Genomic DNA, 27,573 nt, shown 5'->3' with positions numbered 1-27,573 from the left:
CTATTTACACATTGTTTTGTTTTATACTTTTCGTTTACATATTATTGTACTTACATAAAATATTGTCACTGTATTGCCATACGCAAAATAAAATAAAAAAGAAATAAAGCTGTTCCATTCCAAGAGGCGGGGGAGGGGGGGGGGGGGGCGGGGGGCGATCACCCGGCCCAGGCGAGAAGCCTACTTACGTCTGGGGACTGCAACTTGTGGAGCCGTTCGGGTGGACTCTGCTAACTTCGGTTCGGCTGACTTCGGGTCTGCTCCACTCGTAGCCCTTGTACACATGATAGCGTTGCAACGCACATTATGGGCAGCGCGTTACAATGCGCGCTGTTGAAAAACAATAAACCGTTGACTGTGTACACATGCAACGCGCGCTTCGAAATGACGCCGCGTCATGACACACGTCTCGAAGGTTCCTCAAGGATCGCGCGTCCGCCGCGCGCCTCGAGTTCCTAGTAGTGGGTTTGGGTGTACACATGCATTCAGTCTAGCGCGCGCTTTGGTGCTCTCATCACGGAGGAACGCACGTTTGACACTGAGATCTTCATTGAAGAAGTGAAAAGTCGTCCTGTGATATGGGAAGTGCGGACTACAAGAACAGAGTATTAAAAAAATCAGCGTGGCAGCAATTGGTTGATTTGTTTCCTGAAGAGGGTTGTTCAGAGGAACAGAAGAAAGTTCTTGGTAAGAGGCAACTTTAATATTAAGGTTAAACTACATAGTAGATTAGTACAGTTACACATAAGTAACTGTTTTACCTTGTGACTTTAAATTTAGTCGTAAGTTAAAGCAGTTACTATTTAATAGCATTACTTATAATAGAGCATAGTTCAAATAATTATGTGTAAAATTGAATAATTAACATACAAATAAACATTTGTATATGTAACTACTGACGAAGCCTATTTGGATGTAATATCTGTCAAAGGTAACTAAAGCTATTTATTTCACCTATTTATTTATGCTTTCTTAATTTTATTTACAGAAAGTTGTTAACATGATGTCTATTACAAATAGTGTATAATATGTAATCAATATCTACAGAGAAATGCATGACAGAAAAATATTTAATTGTTCATAATTACACTGTATTGTTCTAATGGGCAATGTAATGTTGTATTATTAACATATACTTGTCTCATAACTGTTCGCAATTGCACTCTTGTTTACACCATTTTATCTTGCCACGGTAGCTTGCCTTCACTGATGAAGTAACGAGCAAATCTGTCTCTTACTTCTTTTGCATACATGTTGGGCCGTGGAGAAGTTACTCCAGACAAGTCAACGAATGGCGCCTTATAAAATGTATCTTCATACCTGTACCCATCTCGTTGTCGTACATAGTTATGCAACACACAACATGCCTAAACTATACTTTCTGCAAGTTCTAAACTGACATTTAGAGGCCTATGAAATATTCTCCATTTGTTTGCCATAATACCGTAAGTACATTCAATATACCTGCGAGATCTTGACAATCGGTAGTTTAAAACTCTTTTAATATGAGACAATAATTTTCCAACGTATGGACACATGATGTGTTTCGACAGACCGAACGCATCATCTGATACAAAAACATGAGGCAATAGTGTAATGTCCACATTTGAAATTGGTTTTGCCTGTGGAATATTCAATGTACCTTATATGAGTTTTTTGTAAAATATTGATTCCTGGAAAACTGATGAATCCTTACTTTTGCCATAGAAACCAACATCCACAAACAAAAAACGGTAGTTAGCATCACAAACAGCTAGTAGTACAATTGAATGAAAATGTTTGCAGTTGTGAAAAAGGGACCCTGAATCATTGGGTTGCACAATACGAACATGTTTACAGTCCAGTGCTCCAAGGCAGTTAGGAAAGTTGTCATACTTTAGAAAGTTGTTACTAACTTGTTACTAACTTGTTCCCACTTGTCTTCTGTCATAGGCAGTATACAAATTGTTTTCAATTTGTTCCTTATTACTGCACAAACTTGACGGATTATGTTCCCTGTGGTTGACTTTCCTACTCTGTAATTGTAATGAAGTTCAGCAAAAGAACATCCTGTTGCCAGATACCTGGAAAAAACATGTTAAAGTTTTACTGTGTTAATTGACTACTAAGTTTACAAACTTTTTTTAGGAACAACTTTGCAAAAGAGATGGAAGAGTGTGCTGACAATTTTGCCAGAGAATTAAAAAGAAGGAAGACCAAGATATCAGGATCTGGAGCAAGCAGCTCAACTCCTTATATATATTTCTCACGGCTCCAATTTTTAAAAAATACAGTAAGTAATAAGGAGACTACCAGTAATCTTGATGACCATGGCCAGGACACAAGTCATCTTGGAGGAGGAGGAAGCAGCTACTGACGATTTGAACAGGCCTGAACAAAGTACCGAAAATCCAGTGAGTAAGAAAAAAATTACGTTAAATCGATAAACATTTTTCGGACATTTTGAACAAAAGTATTTTGCTAAGAGAACAAAGAGAAATGGAAAAAAATAACGAAGATGAGGACAAACTCTTTTATCTCTCTCTGTACAAGAAACTGAAGAAAGTGCCTGATCACGGTAAAATTAGAACGAAAATTCAGTTACTTGAAACAATACAAGAGCCCTAGATTTCTACAACGCAACTGTGATTAATGAGGCACGTGGACCTGTGCACTACCAACCATTCTCCAGTATGCAACATGGCCAAGTATACCCAGGTGCTTTTCCAGCCCAAGCTTCTCAGTCTCCACAAGTACCGGCCACCTCACAAGCAGGGTCTGAACATCAACATACTGTATGGCCAGGTACACTCGGGAGCTTCTCCAACACATGCAACTCAGACCCCACGACGACCACAAGAGGCCGCCTCACCAGCAGATAGTTGCACTTCTCTACAAAGTTCTGAAATATTGGATTTGTACTAAAACTGAAGGATTTTCTTTACTTTAAGAAAGAACAAAAATTTTAAATTGATGTCTTGTCAATTTGTTATTTTATATACAATAATTTATACCGTACATGTATTATCAGTTTATAAATAAACTTACCTCAATGTGATTACGAGTTTCTCTTCTGGTAAAACACTACCCCTATCGTAGTTCCCACTAGGTGCCACGTCATCATGAACTATGTTCAATAACTCGTCAAAGGACGCAATCGACATTCTTTAGTAATTAAAAAACTTTGGCGCATGTTTTCTTAGATTTGGGTACAGAGTTACAAAGGATCCGCGAGTTAATTCGTCACGTAAAATCGGATGCACCCAGTACTGTCTTTGCCTTCGTCTCCATTCTTTAAACCTGTGGTGCATAATCCAATGCTGCCTCTTCAACTTCCATGGCTAAACTGGAGTTCAACGCGGCGTCAACACCGCCAGTTTCTCTGATGCGCATTGCAACGCGCGATGCAATGCTATCATGTGTACATAGCCGTAGCCCTTCTGGTGGGCTGTTATTTTTGGCTGCGTCTTGTGTGTACTGTTCATTACTTTGCTCTTGTTTTTGTTGTTTTTACCGTGTTGTTATTATTGTTAGGTCCGGTTCTCATCAGAAATATGGAGCAATACAATTGCAATTTGTGCCTGTAACATACAGCAACAATAGAAACTTATATCGCCAGATCCGCTACAAGCACTCGGTTGCTGTTGGTGAAAAATTTACGTGCGTTTTGTGCGGGTATTCCACTCCCAGAGCAGATTCTCTAAAGCGTCATGATAACGCTGTACATAAAACAGAACGCAAAAATATAGTACTGTGTGCTTTGTGTGACTTTGGCAGCTCAAATAGAAACGGAATGCTTCAACGTTATTCATTGCTCCATGAGCTAGTTATCTGTGAAGAAAATCATGAATTTTATGATCAAAGTAAATTTTATGAATGGAAACGTGAATTAGAAAAATATACTGTGAGTGAATTTGTACATGCGTGAGGACAATGTAATAAAAGTGCGGGTGGAAGCAGTAAGTTATATTTTAAGTGCCACCGTGATGGAAATTACAAACCCCGTGGCAGCATTGAGCGTCACTTAAAACTAATGGGCAGTAATTGGTGGTCACTGCCCATCTAGAGTGGATGTGACACTTTATCAATCAGGCCAAGTAAAAGTTATCTTTTGTAGCACGCATGTGGGTCATCAGCAGGAGATGGGCCGGTTTAGGCTTTCGAAATTTGAAAGAGAGGAAATAGCAAAGAAAATTGCTATGAAAATTCCATTTGATCACATTCTTGACTCCCTTAGATATCCAATTCACGATAGTGGTTTGCAGCATTATAACTTGCTGTCAAGAAACGATATCCACAATGTAGTACAAAGCTACAACCTGAAGTTCGAGGCTATAAGACATAAAAACGAGTGTACTAGTGTGGAATCGTGGGTGTGGGAGATGCACGAAACAGGATCAGTTGTCCAGTACTACAAACCACAGGGTGTTGCATCACAAGAATACAATCTGCAAAATGAAGATTTCATTTTAATAATAATGAACGAAGCTCAAAAAGATACGTTGGTGAAATTTGTAGGTAACTGTGTTTGTATTGACAGCATCCATGGTTTAAATGACTACGGGTTCGAATTGACAACTTTATTGGTGTTAGACGAATTATGGCACGGATTTCCATGTTCGTTCACATTTTCTAAGAGAAGATATCTTCCAATTATGGAAGATTTTTTAAGTGTCATAAGAAACACACTGCAAGTCCCAGTACATACAAATGTGTTGATGTCTGACATGATAGATGTATTTTTCAATGCCTGGTGCAAAATAATGACTCCACCCAAGCACACATTGTTCTGTTCATGGCATGTTGACAGAGCGTGGAGAAAAAATCTGTGTAGGGTTAAGGGACACGAAAATCAAGTGCAAGCGTATAAGCTAATTGGAACATTAATGGAGCACAACAACCGAGAAAGTTTTCAGGGAATTTTAGAAGAGGCTATACACTACATAAAAACAGAACCGGACCTTTCGGAATTTGGGATGTATTTTGAAGAAACCTACAAGGCCACATCTACAAATTGGGCATAAAGTTACCGACAGCACAACACTCCGAACACCAACATGCATTTAGAAAGAATGCATGTGTGATGAAACACATATATTTGAAGGGAAAGAAGCCCAAGTGACTGGATGTGGCCACCCACACATTTAGGCACTATTTGTGAGACAAGTTGGGCAATAGGTTGATTCATTTGAATAAAGGAAAACTGACGACCAAATTATCAACCATAAGACTCATCTAGTATGATTAATTGTAATTTGAGCTATTGAAAGAACTGATACAATAATGCGGCCAGTTGTCGTGATGAAAAAATTGTCTCCTGAAGAACTGAAGAGGCATGGTTATATTTTGAAGACTGTACTCAGACGAGGTGGTGCAGCGGAGCAGTGAAGACGTCTGGCAGAGCGCGAGCAGCTGTTGCGAGATCTTCGCTACGCGTTAAGGCAGCCGCGAAGGCGGGCTAGCGGAGGAAGAAGATCCCACCGACGACCATGCCGAGACCAGCCGCCAACTTCAGCACTACCACCTGTGCTGAACGGAAGAACGTGGACGACATCCTGCACACAGCGCTAGTTCACTGCGCCGCTGTTTTGAAGAAAGCAAAAATCATTGTCGTACAACTACCAAACTTTGGTAGCGGCAAAATTGTCATGTGGCACACAGTGTCATGAGGCAGAATTCTTCTGCCTCCTCCCAAAGAATAGGGAACATTCCGTGCCAGGGCCAGTGGCGCCACCCCGTAACCCGCGCACGTGTCGATTAGGGCTGTATTAGCACACAGAGACCTTCAGACAGAGGCAGTAGCCAACGCAAGGTGCCAATGAAGTGTGTAATCGGCACCCCAAAGCACGACCACACTCGCAATAAGGCATTCGCTGACCCAGCAACACGAGCAGCGACAGTGACCGACGACACCCCCCACCACCGACCTACACCAACGTGGCAGTGAGCCCCCCAGCCCCCGCCATCACCAAACAGGAGCAGGTCACCGAGTGAAACATCCTCCCAGGAAAACAGGCAATAAATTAGCAACCCTTGGCCTCCAAAGGCCTCCAAAATACAAACTTAACAAAAACCTCCCCAGAGGCACCGAGCAACCTACGCTAGCCTCAGATATGAGAAAATACCTAAAACAAGACTTTCTGAGGAGCATCACAGATTTCAAAACAAACCGTGAAGGGACGGCAGCATACATCTGGAGTCAGATGGGTGGCGCCGAGGGGGAAACCGTGTCCAAACTTAGGAGATGTGGGTACCCTAAGGTCACCCACAACACCAGACAAACAAGGGAACCACGAGGATCCGTAGGAAGACACAGGAAGAACCCCTCAATGAGTGTCATCTTAAAGTACATCCCCCACGGAACAACGGACGAGACTGTGACCGAACAACTTCGCCAACACGGTTTCGACGTAGTGAAAGCGTGGCGTATAAAAGACTGAAAGCGCAATGCGTTTACTCAGAAATTCAGGGTAATAACGTACTGCCAGCAAACTGTTGACACGCTCCTGACTGAGGGAGCTTCCCTGTAAGACATGCAAAGCCCCCACGGGACCCTCCCCCTCAACCGGCACAATGTGGCAGGTGCTTAACCTTCGAGCACACCACAGCCAACTGCACAAGAGAAACAAAGTGCCCAAGACGCAGTGGACCGCACGATCTCTCTCGCTGTAACCTAAAAGAGAAAGAGATGTGCGCAAACGGCAAGGGCGACCACTCCACACTCTCATACAAGTGTCCCAAGCATCCCAAGGAGGTGACAAGTGAAGAAACACACGCACCCATCAAAATCATCAATGAACCAGCACCAATCCCAAACAACAGTGACAACCTCAAACAGGAGCTCGCTGCAACTCTGCTGGACTTGTTCCAAGACCACAGGGAAGCCATCAAAAAGTCACTGAAACAAGCCACTAAGCAGATTCTCGAAAAAGACTTTGAGATGACGCAAGCAGGAAACAAAATACATGTAACAATAAGTGACCACTGGCATCCAGAAACACGCTTCAGACACACGCCACAACACACACCCCAGCACACGCCACAACACACACCCCAGCACACACCACAACAGAACACGAATTAAACAGGGACCCACCCCCTAACTCCAACCCCCTCCCTGCCAGGCACCTCCGCGACTGCCGACACACTACGTTTCCTATCGGTAAACGCCCAAGGCGTCAAACCGAAGCGCTCACTAGTAACACACACCACACAACAGGAAGGTGTCCACGTTGCAGGCATCACCGAAACATGGCTAAGGAACACACACGCCTTTAACGTTCCCAGGTACAACACATTCCGAAAGGACAGGCAGTATGGAAGAGAAGGAGTAGCTCTACTCGTACAGAACACGATTGCAGCAAAGGAGATTCCTCTCCCGGCACCACTCAATAACGTAGAAGCAGTCATAGTACAGATAAGAGACCAGAACAGACACACACTCACAATAGCCTGTCTGTACAACCCATCTAGAACGCCCCTACCACTGCACTTCCTACGACACATGATGACTGACAATAAATACATAATACTAGGAGACTTTAACACATGACACCATGTGCTAGGGGACACAGCCGATAACGGGAACGGGCGGAGTCTATTTGACTTCCTGACGACAGAACCGATGGACCGGCTGCCAGTCTACCAGTCAATCGACCGACTTTCATATGGCACCGAGGCCACTCGAAGCCACACCACGTGCTAATATGGACACATCATCAGCGACACAATGTCAGATGCTGTCATGGGCACCTCTATAACGAGCGACCACCTGCCAATCCTTTTTTCGACCAGCGCCACCCTGCCCCCAGACCATATACCCAGAAGACGAACAATCCGCAAATACCCAAATGCGGACTGGGACAAATACAAAGACGTACTCACGGAACAACTATCAATACTACTGACGATAACACGATGACGACCTCCAACATGCCAAGACTGCCATACATCAAGCAATAGCTGAAGCCATACCCACCATAGTAGTCGAAAATTGGAAACAAGCCATACTGCAGGAAACCCTCAACCTAATTCAACAAAAAACTCTATAGACAAGTCAGACGCAACAACAAGCCAGACCTACAAAGACAATGGAATAGACTGAATGCCAGAATTAAAAGAATCATATCTGGATACCGACAAAGACACTGGGACGACACATGCAGAAGACTTAACTACAGGGAAGGGGGTGGAAATTCTGGCAACGCTTTAAAACACTCACGGGACAACGACAGCCAACAAACACTACATTACTAGTGTATAACGAACCAACAAAAGACAAAGCAGAACAAGCCGAGGCATTTCGACAAGTACTGCAGCAAGTATACTCTTTCCCACAAGACGCAAAATTTGATGACAACTTCAGACAACACATCGAGCAACAACTAACTATAATCCTAAACACCCCAACGACAGCAACAGAAGACAAAAACACGCTAACAGCAGAGATCACTAACGCAGAAATAATTAATGCCATTTACTCAGGACGTAACACAGCCCCAGGACTACATGACATAAGACGTATACACCTTCAGGAAGCCCCAGCCCACCTTCTAACACCTATCCTCTCCTTCGTCTATAAGATTTGTGTGCCTGCCACCGAACTCCTCACATATGACACAGACCCTTGATGTAGCCTACTTTAAGCCTTTGAAAGCTAAATGGAGAGAGATTTTAACCAAATGGAAACAGTCTGACACTGGAAAGAAATCAGCATCTTTGCCAAAAGATTAATTCCCCATGTTACTAAAAACTGTATTAAACAAGATGGAGCCTAAGTTGCCAAGCAATTTGAAAGCAGGTTTTAAGAAACCTGACATTTTCCCCACAAATAAGGATGAGCTTTTATCTCTTTTTCCGAAACAAGATACATCAGTAAACTTATACCTTGGTGGAGACGCGTTCTTAGCTCACCTTCAAGAAAAGTGGTGAGAGTTTGTAAAGCCCCAGGCTAGGATAAGAAAAATCCAAGTTTCACCAGGGAAAAGCATTCGTGTCTCTGATAGTCAGCCTAAAGAAGCAGAAACTTCATCTTCTAAAACGCGAAGAGAAAATGAACGTACAATAAAAGCAGCTGCAGAGAAAAAAGTGTCTTCGAAGAAAAAAGGAAACTCCACGAAAAAATCATGTGGTGAGTCAACATCTGAGGACGAGGAAGCTTACAGTCTCAGGGACTCCAGAGAAAGCGACTTACTTTCTTCTGAAAACAAAATTTGTATGCCATCCCTTCGCAGTAATCTTCCAGAGAACGAAAATAAAGAAGACGAAGAAATGCTAAAAGGTTTCTTACAAGAGCAGGATTTTGTTCTTGTGGCTTGGAATAATGTTTTATTTCCAGGTCAAGTAATGACCGTCTGCAACAACGGTGCCATTGTTGACTGCATGACACAGACAAGGAAAGCCTGGGCATGGCCTTCAGAAAAGGACATTTTATTCTAAAAGTGGTGTGACATTAAAAGAAAAATTAACCCACCCACTTTCATTAGAAGGGGTTTGTTTTCAGTTACCATAAACTAACTTTATTGTGCACCATAATTTATTATTATGAATATTTACAACAGCGTAAACCAGTGAATACAGTTAATTATGTATTTTTTGGATATTTTGCAATTAAATGTCAAATTAAATGAACATTCTTCACACCAAAATATCTGTAAATGTCTTTATTTTCAGAGCCCAGGTCCTACTTGGGCCGGATGCACCTTTAAACTGCTTTTTACAAGGAAAATAATGCGTGAGTTCATGTTAGCCAAACCCTGGAGTTACTTCGACCCAAATTTCACTAATTTTTTTCTCACATACAAAAAATAAAATTTGGTCTGAAACAGATGTAAACTGCTAGAAAAATATCACAATTATAAAAGAATTTAGGATATCGGCATAATTAATGGTTTTAGACTATCATGTGGTACTAAATATACAAAAAATTTTACTTCTTGGGTCCAAGTAACCTCAGTTTACAGTATGTGAAAATTACCAAAAGAAGCCTGGAAACTAGCGCTTTAAATTTTCAAAGATTTATTATAGCACTAGGCAATGTGCCAACCTGTGAAGTACTTGTTGCAGGTGAACCTTGGTATAACACCAATCTCGGAAAGGTGAAAAAAGTACTCAAAGCTGGATTTAAAGTTCAAAACTTTGAACCACCATCAGTACTACCTACAGTAACAGTAAAGGAAAGTGAAAGATGTCAACAAGATTCTCACTCTTCCCTTTGGGGAAAACTGGGTTCAAAATGAAGACCTGGCCTTCTACAAAAATATTATATTCAATCCAGTACAGAATAGACCTGAAGAACAATCTGATGATGAAAACGCTGGTGGAAACATGGACGATAAAAATGGCTTTTAATTACTTCACAGCAGTTAATAGGACAAATCCAGATTCAAATAAGTAAATGACTACCCTTAAGGCACTTTTAAAATTATGTTTTCTGTAACGTGTGTAGGTTTAATGTAACGTTATTTTTTAATAATTTTCTGGTAAATGTATGTTTCTATCTGTTGCTCTAACTTAAGCAGAAATTATTTCAGTTGTTTTAAAAATACCTACAGACATTGTTTCCACAAAAATTAAATTATATACATTTACTAAACAAACACTGTTTATAATTTTTCCCCTATTTTTTTTTTCAAACTGTCTCTTATCCAAAGTTTTTACTTTCAAAACGTCTCTTCTCCATATTTTGGTTCCAAAATGTCCCTTATCCAAGAGCTTTTTATTTATAACAAAATTCTGAAATAAGTTATGATGATGTTAATAACAAAAACACATAACTGAGAAACATGCAGAAACAATTTCAAGTTTATACATACAACAGAAATTGTTAAATACATTTTTTACTAATTACCGAAATTTAAGCTGATTGGATAAAGGACATTTTGGAACCAAGAGACTCATTTGTAATCAACAATTTTCACACGAAGACGGATGTTAAACAAAATTATTCGATTTTTTTGAGTGTCCATTCAAAACGGCTGATGCTATAAGCGATGCTGTTGTAGCCATGCTTACAAAGTTTGATTTGGATATCACGTGTATCTTGGCATTCAGTGCAGGTAGTACAAATGCCAGTTTTGAAAACATAGTTCTGCATTTACCCAACTGAAAGATAAACATCCAAATACTTTTAAAGTTGGATGCCTGACTCATGTTTTGAACAATACATTCAAACATGCTATGAACCAATTGGAACTCTGTGTGGAATCTGTGATTTTCAAAATTTACAGTCAATTCTCATTTTCCACTATAAGAAGGGAACATTTGAAGTAGTTTGTAGTCTCTGCGCAACTGTAATGTACGGAGCTAAATAAATATGACTGCAAGGTGGCTTTCTTAGGGTCCAGCTATATAAAAGATTTTGCAAGTTTACCCAGCAATAATTTCCTATTTCATATCGACTGGTAATGACTGTCCCAAAGCCATTAACACAAAGTTATCCACTACAACAGGCGATGAAAGCGATGTGGAATCGCATATGTTTAGAAAGACGACTTTATACTTACATTTTTATGCCAATGTATGCACAATGTTTAAAAAGCTAGCTTGGCATTGCAGGACACAACAACCGCTTCGATCTAATTACATGGAATTTTAGAAAATGTGGCAGCTGCAGACAAGAATTAATGAAAATTTTTTTGGATCGCATTTACAAATTGCACAAAACCACGTCAATGAGAAAGCTTACAAAGCATCTGTTATAGATTTTAAATTATTTTATCAAAATGCACTTGCTTATCTCGAAAGCCACTTTGCTTTTAATGAATCAAATCTATTAAAAAGCTGGAACCATTGTCACTCGGTTGTGAATTGACGTTTACAGAACTTTGGGATTCTGCTTCTGTTATAGGATTCCACTGAGATGAGGGATTTTCAACCAATGAACTATTTGAAGACTACAGATTTTTCTTTCATGACCATGAAATGGACAAATATTCGTAACCGTTGCTCTGTGGACTTAATAAAAGCAAAGTTGCAAATTTCGCTTAATATGGACATAACATGTTCAGAATTTGTTAGTACCTACAAAAATGACACTACATTGTTGAAAGCAACTTGTAGTAACAAAAAGTATTCTTGGAAAAATAGTAAATAAATATATTTAGGTAATAATAATAATAAAAAAACACACAAGTACAGATGTGTTTTTATTTATTTTCCTACACTCGATGGTCCATACCCTCACTGTCGTGGCAATTCTTGATTGGTGCCACTGATGGGGAAAAAAGTTACTTGAAGGTGCATACTTCAGAGATTATAAAGGGAAGAACAGCATTGTGCTCCTTGTCATTTCTATTGGTGCAAATAGTAGGGCCAATGCTGAGGCAATTTTCAACAACAGTAAATCGGCTGAAACCTTGAATAGTAAGAAACTGAATTTGTCAGCACCAGAGAAGCTAACACTGTTTCAGTGGTACAGAACTGCCACATGTATTTGTTGCTGATGGTATGTTTGCAGTGAAAGAGTACATGATGAAGGGATATCCCAAGAGAGACCTCACAAAAGAAAAAAGGGTTCTTAATTGTATACTAAGCAGGGCTGCAAAAGGGGTTGATAATGCAATTCGCACAATCTCAAGTAAGTTTGGGAGTCTACTCAGTCCAATTCGACTTTCACCAGAGGAGGTGGACAATGTCACAAGAGTTTGTTGTTGTCTGCACAATTTTATTTTAGAACAAAAATCCCAGTGTTACATTCCACCTGAAATAGGCAACAGCACATTGATATCTGATATGGAATGCATTCAACATCAAAATGGAAGAAATCTAACAGTAAATGCAGTGAGTATTAGGGATCCATTCAGGAATTATTCCAATACAGTGTGTCGATGCAGGAAGACGATAAAGAGTACCGACGTGGACATTGAAGTCTGAGAAACTGCGTGAGTTTGTAAAAGACAAATGTTCAAATAATGTTAAAGTGTAATGAAAACCTATGGGTCATGATGAAATGCATGCTACAATACAATGATTGTAAACCAAAGCAATTTTGTTTTAATTCCATTATCTACATCCTTTCAAGACCTGATGTATTGAAGTTCTATCCAACAACAGACGAGTGTTGTATTATGTATGTTGCTGCTTATGACTAACCACTTTATTTATATGTAAAGAAATCTTATTGGACTGCACTGTGGCTGCCAAAGAGTGCTCCTGTTTGCATGTGCATTGCTTTTATTGTGCAGCTGAGTGGAAAATCTAGTCTTAAGTCTTTGTCAAGCATACAAACTCTGGAACATTTATATAATAAATAATTTTACCTTACAAGGCTGGCTGTTTTCCAAGTGAGGATCACTTAATGCTGGTTGTCGCAAATTCACATCATACCGTTGTGACCCTTATGCATGGAAGAAAAAGAGTTTTCGGACACCAGTGCTGGTTGTAGCAGATTCTACACAAACGGCCACAGTGTGTGACACATGCTGCCATCTACTGAATGTTGACTGTACTTCTATGACGACGTTTGTGTATTCTGAGCAAGGTAGCTAGACATATGTACTGTGAGCGTGTTGCTAACCAAGACCTGAGGTTGTGTTCCTTGTTCCATAAAATACAGGGGTAAGCTTCATTTTGAAAATTATATTTTGTTTTGCTAATATCTTTTCGGTGTTGTAATTCATATTTAGATGCGATAAAGCAGATAAAACTTTCAGTGAATACGTAAATACGGTTTGTGTAAAATATGCATCATCAGGCACTTAGGCACCTTTATGGGAACAAGCAAGTGATAAAATAAAACAAAGAAAGGACGGTAATTTCCATTCATCTTTAGTGCTAACATGCTTCAATGCCAGATTGTTTTTTGATTTGCCTTTTTGCACCTTTATTTATAACAATGATCAATTGATTTAGGTGGCAAAAAAATTTTTCAATGAAATTTTCTTTGCTTACACTTCCACTACTGGTGTGCTGCAGAAGTTCTAATGAATTATTGTCACTCTACTGCTTCTTTTAACAATGGTCCCGAAGTCCTTTTATGCTACAATGAAAGTAAATATGTTTGAAAACACGTGTGCCACTTGCAGACGAAAGTGATGATAGTTGTCTAAGTGACTCTGATGAAAATGACGAATATAATCCAACCTGTGTAGAAGACACAGTTCAGACGTTTCAGGTAAAGCTGTAAAGCTTGATTTGCTTTTTACATTTGTGTCTCCTATATTTCATACTCTTTTGTTGCTTCAGATGCTGATACTGAAAATGAGGCAGGAAACATTTTTCAAGATCCCTGAGCTGTCCCCAGAACTGAAAGTGCTAACAGTACTGTGAGGAGACCTCTCTTTTGGAAGACAGTACCAGCTACTTGTAGCGAAAAGAGTTACACCTGTTTTGAATAATTCCTTGCCAGAAGCAGATGATGTAAAAGCTCCCATAGATTCTTTCGCAGTTGAACAGAGTAATATAATTTCTGTGCAGAATAACGTAAATAAGCCAGTAGAACTTACAAAAGGCGAACTTGAGCAGTTTCTGGGCAGTTTTATATATTTCAATTTATCGTCTACCTCGCACCCATATGTATTGGGCAATGGCGAGTCGACAACCCCATGTAGCCAATGTTATGTCACATGATATGTGGAAAGACATCAAGAGAAATATACATTTCAAGGATAATGACAAAATGCTGAGCACTGACGACCCAAACAGGGATAGACTGTTCAAAATACGTCCAGTAATTGATTCACTGTTTCCAAAATTCAAGCCATACCTCAAACTCAGACGATGTGTGTTTATGAGCAGAGGGTTCCATTCACGGGGCAGTCTGCACTGAAGCAGTATTTTCCCAAGAAGCCCAATAAATGGTGTTATAAAATATTCAATGTAAGAAGCGCTGGGATTCAACGAAACCAGTCCCTGATAAATCTACCCGTACTGATGGAGTAGGTCATTGACCTTGTGAAATGGGAAGGCAAAGATGCAACAGATCCAGCTGCAAAGGGCAGACAGTCATTGTGTGTGCCAAATGCAAACTTCGCCTTTGCCTAAACAAAAACTTGAATTGTTTTACGCAATTTCATGAGTAAAGCAATGTTAATGCCCTGCCCTGGATTTATAAGTAACCATAATTGCAATTCAAACACATGTTCATTATTTTTTTCCACTGAATATTATGAAAAAGTTCAATAAAAAAAATTCCCCTCAATGAGGAGTTGTAAGTGTTTTATTTCTCAAATGCCTGTTGTCGCAAATTTGACACATGCCTAATTATACTAACTATATGTAACATTTCTTATATTTGTAAAACCAAAGATGATGTGACTTACCATACGAAAGTGCTGGCAGGTCGATAGAAACACAAACAGACACATACATACACACAAAATTCAAGCTTTCGCAACAAACTGTTGCCTCATCAGGAAAGAGGGAAGGAGAGGGAAAGACGAAAGGAAGTGGGTTTTAAGGGAGAGGGTAAGGAGTCACTCCAATCCCGGGAGCGGAAAGACTTACCTTAGGGGGAAAAAAGGACGGGTATACACTCGCGCGCGCGCGCACACACACACACACACACACACACACACACACACACACACACACACACACACACACACACATATATACAGACACGTAAACTTTGGGTTTTGGTGGCTGTCTGATAACCAATGCAACAAATTGAGTAAAAACAGCAAATTTATGTGGGCAGATTCTGAAACATGCTATATTTTAAAGATAGATTTAGCGCACCCTATAAGTCTGCCTGACAAGCACAGTGATTTACAACTGTGTCCAGAGCACATAGTTCTGGAAAATGGTTCCCACCTCAAGCTGACACTGCTGGAGGGAAAGACAAGGTACATATTACATTACTGTAACCTCCATCAATGGTTCAAGTTTGGGTTGAAACAGGATAAAGTAATCTGCAGTATTTCCTTCAAGCAGCATCCCTGGCTCAAGGAATGCACCCATTTAAACACCAAAAAAGGTACGTCTCATGTCATGTACGTTGGAGGACGATTTATATAAACTTATGAACAATGCAATTTTCAGCAAAATTATGCATAATATCAAAGTACATTGTGGAAGAGAAGCAGCACCAAAAATGGAAAAGAAACATATGTAGAAAATCATCTACGCAACTTGTAAGTAGAATTTAAAATTTTACTACATCATAACAAAAACCAACCACCAGACCTGTTTATAACCTATTGGTACACTGCCCCAAAATGTAAACTAAACAGTAAAATATGTAGATATTCCAGACCACTGAAGATGCCTTGTAGAGAATAAAGGCAAAACGCATATGGCATGAAAATTGTGTTTCATTCAGTTGTAGTCAGACGGTCAAAAAAGTAAAAATTATCAATATATTATAATAAAACATTGTGGAATTCATTTAGTTACCCACTGGAAGGAGTATTATATGGAGCAGGTTATATCACCAGGTAGGATTTTAATTGGGCCACAATCTTCAACAAGGATTTCCTTGCTCTGGGGTTATGGCTAAGGTTTTGACAGAGTTCATGAAACCTGTTTACGTACATATTTGTGTACTGGATCTATCCAAACTCCACATGTACCAGTTCCGTTAAGAGTTTTCTCAAACTCATTTCGCAAATCCAAAATCACTTTATACAGAAACTGGTGCCTTCATCTATTGGGTGAAGGGCTATGAGGCATATGATAAGGTGCCACCCTGACACATTATTCAATGACTCAGTAGGCAGCCAACAATCCTTACAGTGTAATACTTGGCAACCAAAAAGTTGTTGGTCTCATGAAAGACAATATGAATGAGATGCCTGTTGTGGAGTTTGTAAGTCTAAGCTCAAAAATGATGCATGCCATACAGATACAAATGCCAACTTTAAGTGGCAGAGCATACGCGGAATGTGGTGTAAGTGGCTCTCATGGCTGAAGACTACATAAAGTGCCTGTGCAGTGGTGTTGGTGCAGCTCCACCCCACCCCTCCCCCTATAATCCTTGCCACCAGTATGAATCATTCTGACAGCCTCAATATCGAGAATGGTACATAACAGATTCAGTCGTATGAATAAAATGGAGAATGTACTTTCTCTGAATTTCCCTGGTTCGTGTGCATAAAGCATCTCTGAGAATACACTTCAGCTGAGGATGTTCTCAGCTGCAAGAAGTTGCTCACGGTGAAACATTCTCCAATTTAATATGAACAAAACCAGGGAAGTCTCTCACAGATGGAGAACATTCTCCATTATCTGAAGTGAGATCTGCAGCACACTTTAAGCTTAATTCTTTTGAGGTTAAGTATTCCCAAGGGTTTTTAGCAAAAAAAGGAGACTTTTATGTTGCTTTGAAGGTTAAAAATGATTTCCTATCCCAAAGAAATACTGAAGAGAAACTGTAGAAGCCTATAGAGGTTTAACAATGAAAGCATTATTTGGCTCGTGAATCACTTACTTCTCAAAAATCACAATAGAAGAAGCCAACGGCATTGCTTCGTTGGCGACACTGGTTCCTGCCCGATCATTGAACTTGAGCAATATTAGGCTTGGCTAGTACTTGAATAGGCAACTGTCCACAAGAAACCATAAAACAGTACAAGAGGGGGCGTCCTTTCAAATGAAGCAAAAATGTAAACATTTTTGTGCTATTTAGGAGACCCAGGTTTCCAGACTGGTGTAGGAGCAGTCTTGTGTATACATTAGAAAGCTGTGTCGCTGGCGATTTCCGCTGTTGTTCACCATGTTACCCAAAAAACACCCTTATGGATACGATTTCCCGAAAACATAGGAGAGCTAGAAACAGTAAAAGTTAAATGGCAATGAAGGTATCAGTTCCTACGCACGGTAAGGAACCTCAATTGCACACACATACGAGTCACGACATCTTCAGTACATGGATATGAATATATTAACCGAAAGGTTAATATTCAGAATATCTGGCATGCTTGGTATTGCTTTGCAAATTCAGAAAGACCCCTCAATGTGCTTTTTCCATGCTATGAAGCCAGAAACTTGGCATGTTCAATGCTCAACATTCAGATGCACGGCCAGTTTGCTGACGCATTAAGCCGTCTACACACGGACCGTGCTTTCGAACATAGACGTTGGAGTTTGGTGGCTGTCTGATAACCAATGCAAGAGACTGGGTAAAAACATCGAACTTAAGTGGGCAGTTTCTGAAACAGGGTATATTTTAATGATAGATTTAATGTACCCTGTACGTATGCATGACAAGTACAGTGATTTACGACTGTGTCCAGAGCACATAGTTCTGGAAAATGGTTGCCACCTCAAGCCGACAATGTCAGAGGGAAAAACAAGGTGTATATTAAATTATTGTAACATCCTCCAATGATTTAAGTTGGGGTTGAAACTGGATAAACTCATCCGCAGTATTTCCTTCAAGCAGCATCCCTGGTTGAAGGAATGTACCCATTTAAACACCAAAAAGGTATATGTCTCATGTCATGTATATTTGAGGAAGATTTTTATAGACTTGGGAACAGTGCAATTTTTGGCAGAATTATTCAAAATGTCAAAGAACATTGTGGAGTTCATTTAGTTACCCACTGGAAGGGTCATTATATGGAGCAGATTATATCACCAGACCAAATTTTAAATGGGCCACAATCACCAACAAGGATTTCCTTGCTCTGGTTATAACTAAGGTTTCAGTAGAGTTCAAGAAACCTGCTTATGCACATACGTACTTACTGGACCTATCCAAACTCCACATGTACCAGTTCCGTTACGAGTTTTCTCAAACTCATTTCACAAATCCAAAATCACTTTATATAGAAACCGACGCCTTCATCTATTGGGTGAAGGGCTATGAGGCATATGATAAGGTGCCACCCTGACACATCCAATATGACTTGGTATGCAGCCAACAATCCTTACAGCATTACACTTGCCAGAAAAAAGGTTGTTGGTCTCATGAAAGACAAGGTGAATGAGATGCCTGTTGTGAAGTTTGTAAGTCTAAGGTAAAAAATGATGCATACTATTGTAATGTAACGGACTACTGAAACTACCGATATCACCGGCTGGCGAGGTGTGCGGTGCCGTCAATCAACTCGAAGGAGCAAGTGAACTTTAACTACGTAAAAATAAACTGAAATGTTATTGTTTTGTTACAAAACTGTTAATATGAGGACAATCATGAGGTATATTGCCACAGAACTATATTATAAACACTTTTCATTTTTCATACTACGTTTTTCATATATGTATATGTGCGATGTGTAAAATATCGCTATACAACCAAGGCTGACAGTACTGCACGGTTTGTAAGCTCTGTGAACAGGAGCCAGTAGTTGGCGGGTGTAGAGACAATGGGCAGTTGGTGTTGAGACGTCTTGTAATACGCTTGCTTTGAGAAGGTCAAGGATAGAGGGAACGAAATGATGTATTGGAAAAGCTGTTACATTGAAAATTATTGAATATCGTCACGATCTGCATTTATAAAATAAAAGTTGGAAGTTTAAATATGTGTCAGTTCTTACACAGCAGAATACACACCCTGGACCTCAAATTGATTTAACAAACAGTGGATGGCGAGATTCATCACTGGACTACGAGCGTGCAACAACGACCAACAAAGGTAAGAAAGTTATATTACTCTAAATTCAAATTGTGATGATACCTTTCTTTCTCCATGTCTTCAACCCTGTACGTACTCTGCTGTTAGAGTGAACAGCGTGACAGGGACTTGTGGTCGACTAGGCACACCAGGGAGACCACACACAGGTTTAAAATGATAATTTGTAGCTTAATATACTACTACTGATAATAATTAATAATTGTCCCCCGGAGAAAGAGGTGCATTACACTATACAGATACAAGTGCCAACTTTAACTGGCAGAGCATGCGCGGAATGTTGTGTAAGTGACTCTTGTGGCTGAATACTACATAAAGTGCCTGTGTGGTGGTGTTGGCTCTGCTGCATCCCCTGCTCCACACTGGTAGGGCAGTTCAGTATTCAGTCACGAAGACATGAGGTGCACACTATATCGCAATTGGCATGACGACAAGCGAGTCATTTCCGCTGACTCTATCAAAATCCAACCATATACACACTATTCACTACGGCAATAGGTTGTGTTAACGTGTATGTTGCTCATATGGCGAAAAATGTGCCTGTGGCACCTCTGCAAGTGGTTGCAGACTACTCAAAATGCCTGTGCAGGGGTGTTCGCGCTGCACCATTTCCTGCTCCGCCCACAGTATGGCAACTGAGTATTCAGTCACCAAGACGTGAGATGCACACTGTATTGCAACTGAGAATTGGTGTGACACAGCATGACGACAAGTGAGTCATTTGTGCTTACAGAATCCGACAATCTACCGTACACACTCTATTCATTTTGGCAATAGAATGTGTGCATGTGTGTGTTGTATATAAGCTGAAAAAAATGTGGGTGTGGCAACTCCTCCCAGAGTTGCAGACTACTTGAAGTGCCTGAGCGGCGATGTTGATGCTGCTCTGCCCCCGCACTGACATGGTACAGCAGTTCAGTGACGAAGACATGAGGTGCAAACTGTACTGCAACTGAAAATTGGTCGGACTCAATGTGACAAGTGAGTCATTTGTGCTGGTTGGATCTAATCCTTACTGTATACACACTATACATGTTGTATGTATGGTGAAATAATGTGTGTGTGTGTAGGGGGGGGGGGGGGGGGGGGGGGCTTGCAACTTGCCTGTCATACTATAGTTAGGGGTGTATATGTATCTATGAGGGCGCACACGAGAGAGAGAGAGAGAGAGAGAGAGAGAGAGAGAGAGAGAGAGAGAGAGAGAGAGGGGGGGGGGGGGATTATGTGAGTACTTTGTGTGTTGTATTATCTCTATAGTAGGTTAAGGTTCTCTGCTGCTGGCCATAACGAAAGGTAAAAGTTGCTTTTGTACATGTGAGGCATATTGTTTATCTATGCTGAGAATTATGTGAAATATTCCAGTATTTTTTTGTAAGAAAACATGGTATCTGCAATTTATTTTCAATATTTTTTTTTGTTGTTGTCTGTGTTCAGAACATAAACATGTTAATTTGAAACAAATGAAATAGTCCAACATGTGGGACACATTTCTGTAAGAAAAGAACCACTATGTGCCATATATTTTAATGAGCAATAAATTTGTTTGTTAAGCTCAAGTCAGCACTTTTCTTTCATTCAATCCTGTCATATGTATACACGGTGTCCCATTTATCTTGACCACCCTAAATAACTGTTTGTCCTGACGCTAATTACAAAATGTTTCAAGCAAATGTTCTTTAGCCGTCAGGGGGACATCAATCAGCATGATTGCCTTTGTTGTAGCTTTGTTTTTTCACAAAGATATGAACAGCGGTGTGACTTTTTTTAAATGGTACCCTGTAATTTATTATTCAGTAATTTATTTCCTCTCCTAAAGACCTATTCAAAAATGTATCACAGAAACACAATGTTATTAATTACATAACACAACATCGACGTTGACGCTCCCAGTGCTTAGTGGAGGTACTCAAGGTAATGGAACACATCCACATGCTGACATTGGCAGAAGACAAATGTCAACATAAGTAGAATGCACACCCATCATTCTGTCAACCATTGTCAGTCGAAGAGTTGTGTGACTAGAATGTACACCAACAAAGAGAAGGTAGAAATGCTACTCATCTATGGGGAATGTAAGTTAGCAGAACAGTAATTGCAATACTGTTTTTTTATGTATGGGTACATTTAGTACAGTAGTTTAGTCCTTTTAAATACTGCTGTGTAGAGTAAGCATACAGTAAAGGCTGTCCTCCTTACAAACTGCATCGACATAACGTTTCTTTTATTATTGTTGTTGTTGAAGGTAGGCGAAATGCTACACAGGCAGCGGAACTGTACAGAGAGTGATATCCTGACAAGAACCCACCTTCCCGACGGATGTTTTCTCGTCTTGTTGTGATGCTTCAGGAAACGGGAAGTTTCAACCCACGACAACTCAATCGTCGTAACACTCACACAGACAAAGCTGCCTAAGTTACTGTTCTCGCTTCCGTTACTATGAATCCACATGTGAGCACATGACAGCTTGAACACAAGATTGGCATTCCTAAAACCAATGTACACCGTATTCTTACACGTCACCAGTTCCATCCTTACCATGTACACCTACATCAAGAATTGCATGGGAATGATTTCCAGAATCGTGTACAGTTCTGTCAATGCACAGAGCAGCAAATCCTCGCCAACCTGAACTACTTCTCCAATGTTCTATTTACCAATGAATGTTCCTTCTCAAACAAAGGATAGGTAAATACAAGGAACATGCATTACTGGTCCAGCATCAACCCACGACGGCTTAGACAGGTGGAACATCAGCATCAATGGAGAGTTAATGTCTGGTGTGGGATGCTTGGTACTACAATTATTGGCCTTTATTTCATCAATGGTAGTCTAAACTGCACTGTCAACTTTCTCAGACGAATTCTTCCTCCTCTTCTGGATGAAGTGCCGTTAAGAAACAGAATGCTTATGTGGTATCAATACGATGGATGTCCAGCACGTAATGCCTTGCATGCATGTCGTGTTCTGAACTGAAGGTATCCTGCCAGATAGATTGGTCGATAAGGAACAGTTGCTTGACCTGCTAAGACTCCTGATTTAAATCCTCTGGACTTTTTTCTTTGGGGATGCATTAAATATGTCTATCACAATATTCCAACAACTCCAGAGGACAAGCAGGAATGTGTCGTGCTTGCTTGTAATACTCTTCAGCATGCGACACTGGAAGCAGTAAATAATTCTTTCATTCAACGACTGCACCAGTGTAACGGTGCCCAGGGTCACCATTTTGAGCACCTTTAAATATTCTACTCCAGAGCAACGGTACAGGAGAGTCAAAGTCAATTTTGTGATATTTTTTAGTTGGTTTTCATTTGTTTTCTGACAACTCCAGCAAGTGGACCAGTTTGTGACCACAGGCTCAAAGTCAATGTTGTGTTATGTAATTCAGCGAATGGTACACTATGATACACTTTTGAATAGGTCTTTAGGAGAGGAAATGAATTACTAAATAAAAAATACAGGATGCCATTTAAAAAAGTCATACCGCTGTTCATATCATTGTAAAAAAAAAAAAAAAAAAAAAAAACAGAGATACAACAAAGGCAATCATCCTGATTGATGTCCCCCTGACAGCTAAAGAACATTTGCTTGAAACATTTTGTAATTTGCATCTGGACAAACAGTTATTTAGGGTGGTCAAGCTAATTGGGATACCCTGTACATAATCATTTACAATGTGCACTTACAATCTGCATTGCTCATGTCCTTTCCATAAGAGTGGACACATACACACTTCAATTCTGCCACTGCAGGCAGAGATGTCTGCATTGCATTATGTCCTTCCTATATGGAGGAATGGATTAAAAAGCAATTATGCCTTCTGCAAGAGATTGTCGTTTTTCTTTTTGGAATTTTTAGTACTGTTGATAAATTTTAATTAAAATTACTGTCTGCAACACAACACACTCCATACACTTGTTATTCAAATGTCAATGGCACCTTTTTTTAGTTAATATATGACATATCCCTATAACTCATGTGACCACTGACATTCGTGGGCACTCTAAAGAAGATTAAGCCAGAAATCCCTAACAACTTTACAACTTTCTTCCTAAAAGGGGAACACCGGAAAAGACTGGTGTTTACAGCTCCACAGAAGAGATGTCACTGCTCTCTCATGTTCCCAGGAAAGCTTTAATCCTCACCACCAGTATGCATCATTCTGACAGCCTCAATCCTGAGAGTGGTAAATGACATTCTGTCGTATGAATAAAATGGAGAATGTACTTTATTTTCCAAATTTCAAAGAACATTCTCAGGTTCGCTTGAATAAAGCGACCCTGAAAATACACTCCAGCTTGAGTAAAAGGCTGCAAGAAGTTGCTCAAGGTGAAAAACATTCTCCAATTTAATATCAACAAAACCAGGGAAGTTTCTCACAAGTGGAGAACATTCTCTATTATCTGAAGTAAGGTCTGTAGCACACTTTGAGCTAAGTTCTTTCGAGGGTAATTATTCTGAAGGTTTTTTTAGTAAAAAAAGGGAGACTTTTATGTTGCTCTGAAGGCTAAAAAAGATATACATAGCCCAAAGAAATACTGAAGAGAAACTGTAGGATCTTATAGAGGTTTAAAGATGAAAGCATTATATGGCTGGCAAATCACTTACTTCTCAAAAATCGTGATACAAGAAGCCAACGGCATTGCTGCATGGGCAACACTGGTTCCTGCCCGATTATTGAACATAAGCAATATTAGGCTTGGCTACTACTTGAATGGGCAACTGTGCACAAGAAACCATAGAACAGTACAAGATGGGACGTCCTTTCAAACGAAGCAAAAATGCAAACATTTTTGTGCTATTTAGGAGACCCAGGTTTCCAGACTGGTGCAGGAACAGTCTTATGTATACACTAGAAAACTGTGTCACAAACTTTTTCAGATGTTGTTCATCATGTTAAAAAAAAAAAAAAAAAAAAAAAAACACCACTCTTGTGGATACAATTTCCCAGAAACATAGGAGAATTAGAAACAGTAAAAATTAAATGGCAATGAAGGTATTGGTCTCCATGCGCAGTTAGGACCCTCAATTGCATGCACATACCAGTCACGACACCTTCTCTACACGGAGATGAACATACACTCTTGGAAAATGAAAAACGAACACACTGACACAAGTGAATGAGACCTGTTATACTTGCACGGGACACTATGAGAGGGCAGTGCATGCGATGATCAAACACGCCACACTGTGGACACACCAGGAACTGCATTATCAGCCGTAGAATGTTGCAAGCTGCTCAGTGATTGTTCACCGTCAGAGCCAGTGGCAGCTAGTACACCGTGGCATACGGAGCTCCTTGTGTGTCTTCAACATTGTCAGCATGCCGCAACAGTGTGTACGTGAACCGTTTGTGCAAATGACGGAGTTTGAGCGAGGGTGTATAGTGGGCCTGCGGGAGGCCAGATGAACATACCGCAAAACTGCGCAACACGTGCGGCGAGAGGTCTCCGCAGTCCACTGATATTGTCGCCAGTGGCCAGCAGAAGGTGCACATGACCATCGACCTGGGTCCAGACAGCGGCGACGCACACGTGCACGCCAAGACTGTCGCTTCTTACAAAGTGCCGTACAGGACCACACCGTCACTTCACAACAAATTAGGGACACTGTTGCTCCAGGGGTATCATTGAGAATCATTCACAACCAGCTCTGTGAAGGAGGGCTGCGATACTGCGTGCCATTGGGCATCTTCCGCTCGTGCCCCAACATCGCTCAGCCCGCCTGGAGTGGTGTCACGACAGGAGTTTATGGAAGGACGAATGGAGACGTGTCGTCTTCAGTGATGACAGTCGCTTCTGCCTTGTTGCCAATGATGGTCAAATGTGTGTGTGGCAGAGTGCAGGGGAGCACCAAAATCCAGTGCGTGTACGACAGAGGCACACAGGACCAACACCCGGAATCACGGTGTGGGGAGCCATATCCTCCACTGGTGATAGTAGAGGGAACACTGAACAGTGAACGGTACACTGAAACCATTAGTCAACTGGTCTTGCTACCGTTCACGCACCAACAAGGCGACATGCTTTTCCAACAGAACAATGCATATCCACATGTCTTCCGTGCCACCCGATGTGTTCTTCAAGGTGTACGCCAACTACCCTGGCCAGCACGATTCCCAGATCTGTCCCCCACTGAGCAAGTTTGGGACCGGATGAAACGTCATCTTGTGCCATCTGCACGACCGGCACAGAATCTGGCCCAGCTGAGGCACTAGATGGACACTGCATGGCAAGCCGTTCCTCAAGACTACGTTCGGCACTTCTACGATCGTCTTCATGGGAGAATTGCAGCCTGCATTTCTGCAAAAGGAGGGTATACACAGTAGTAGCGCCGACACTGCGCACGCTCTGTTGACTTTACTCGTGTGGGTATGGCTCTGTCTTTGTGATTATGTGTTGTATACATCCCCAAGAGTGTGTCAATAAAATTTTCCTCTGCTGGGTCGACAAATTCATGGTGATCATTTCTCATTTTCCAGGAGTGTATTAACCAAAAGGACTTCCCCAGTATCAACATGCAGTCGACATGTGATACACTGAAATGTTTACTAATATTTATGCTTCATGGCCTGGGTCTTTACATGACCACAGGACACGAAGAAACTCTGATGTATGCCTGATACAAAGAGAGAACTGGTGTAATACTTTAATTTCTGGAGATGAAGGGTACGGTATTGCACCGTGGTTAACGACACCATTCCAGAATCCAGAAACACTTGAGAGGGCCCACAACAGGCTTCAGCATGGCAGAGTGAAGCTGTTTTGAACAATTCTGTGGAGGGGATGATTATTTCATTAAATAACTACAATGACAGTGACACTTCAAGCATCTGTCATAGTGATGAGTGATGTCAGTGGTGTTTTTCCATTACCACCATAGAAATGAAGCACAGGCGGATTACACTGCAAGTTTGTAGTGTGTAGTTTACCACTTAAGTAGCAATGTAACAAAATTATACCATCATAAGATTTGAAATTTTAATTACGCCTTATCAGTTAAATAATTCCAAATGAAGTTCCTCTGAAGAATTCAGTCCATCTCACACAAAATAAATATTGCTGCAATACTGGGGTACAATTTTTTATCACTTTTGTTCTTTCTCCGTACACTGCCTGGCCTATTTAAGATATGTTTTCTCACAGCATAAATCTCATTTTTCAGTACGTTTGACGTTAATAGTCAGATCAGAAAAATTAATAACTGGTTAATTACAAACCTAGTGCTCTGTTTCTCACGGTAAGTGTGCAGGGCCAATGATCCCATACAATCAGCCAAAGCCAAAAAGGCACTCAAGTTACACCACAGATAAGCTGAGAGTACCTTTTCTACATTGAAAAATGACATACTATCCAGCACATTAAGTTGCAGCCAACACTGCACTGTTGTTATGGATTTAGCAAATATTTTCTCTTTGCCTAAATTGACACAGTAATATGCATTACCTGCATAAGCTCTCTTACTATAGCTACAACATTCACATTATCAATACGAATGATGGCATAATGTGCGTGTGGCACAAGGGGGCACAGAGGTAGAGGACGGAATGAGATGGCATCTCTAATTTCGCAGGCTTCAAAGTCTGGTTTACTTGTGAGCAGAAAAATGAATCTTGCTGTATGGAGTGACAATTGTTCAGACCAAATAAAAAGTTGAATGTTAATATTTTTGTTCATGTACGTATACTGAGGTGACAAAAGATATATATGGCAATATGCACATATACAGATGACAGTGTTATCGCGTACACAAGATATAAGAGGCGGTGCATTGGTGGAACTGTCATTTGTACTCATGTGATTCATGTGAAACGGTTTCCAATGTGCTTATGGCTGTGCGACGGGAATTAACAGATTTTGAATACAGAATGGTAGATGGGGCTAGAAACATGGGACATTCCATTACAGAAATCGTTAGGGAATTCAAAATTCTTTGAGTCACTGCATCAAAAGTGTGCCGATTTTAACTTGTAATAATATTGAGACAAACATCACTAGGTAACTGAAACAGTGCTAGATGTAATCGGCATGGTCTAGAGTTTCAGAAAAATCCGCTAGATGTCACTACGAGCACTGACCTGG

The 27,573-nt window shown here is 40.5% G+C and overlaps 1 long non-coding RNA gene across 1 annotated transcript in view; it reads right to left on the bottom strand.

Moving 5' to 3' along the window:
• Nucleotides 1–905: 905 nt before the first annotated feature.
• Nucleotides 906–27,573, bottom strand: part of LOC126428453 (uncharacterized) — an 87,548-nt gene continuing 60,880 nt past the window's right edge. Inside the window, exon 5 of the long non-coding RNA XR_007576835.1 lies at nt 906–2,063. This is a non-coding gene — a long non-coding RNA (uncharacterized LOC126428453). The remainder of the gene's footprint in view (nt 2,064–27,573) is intronic.

Source organism: Schistocerca serialis, chromosome 12 (assembly GCF_023864345.2).
Source record: "Schistocerca serialis cubense isolate TAMUIC-IGC-003099 chromosome 12, iqSchSeri2.2, whole genome shotgun sequence".
Lineage (NCBI taxonomy): Eukaryota > Metazoa > Arthropoda > Insecta > Orthoptera > Acrididae > Schistocerca > Schistocerca serialis.
This window is presented reverse-complemented; position numbering and strand designations above follow the sequence as displayed.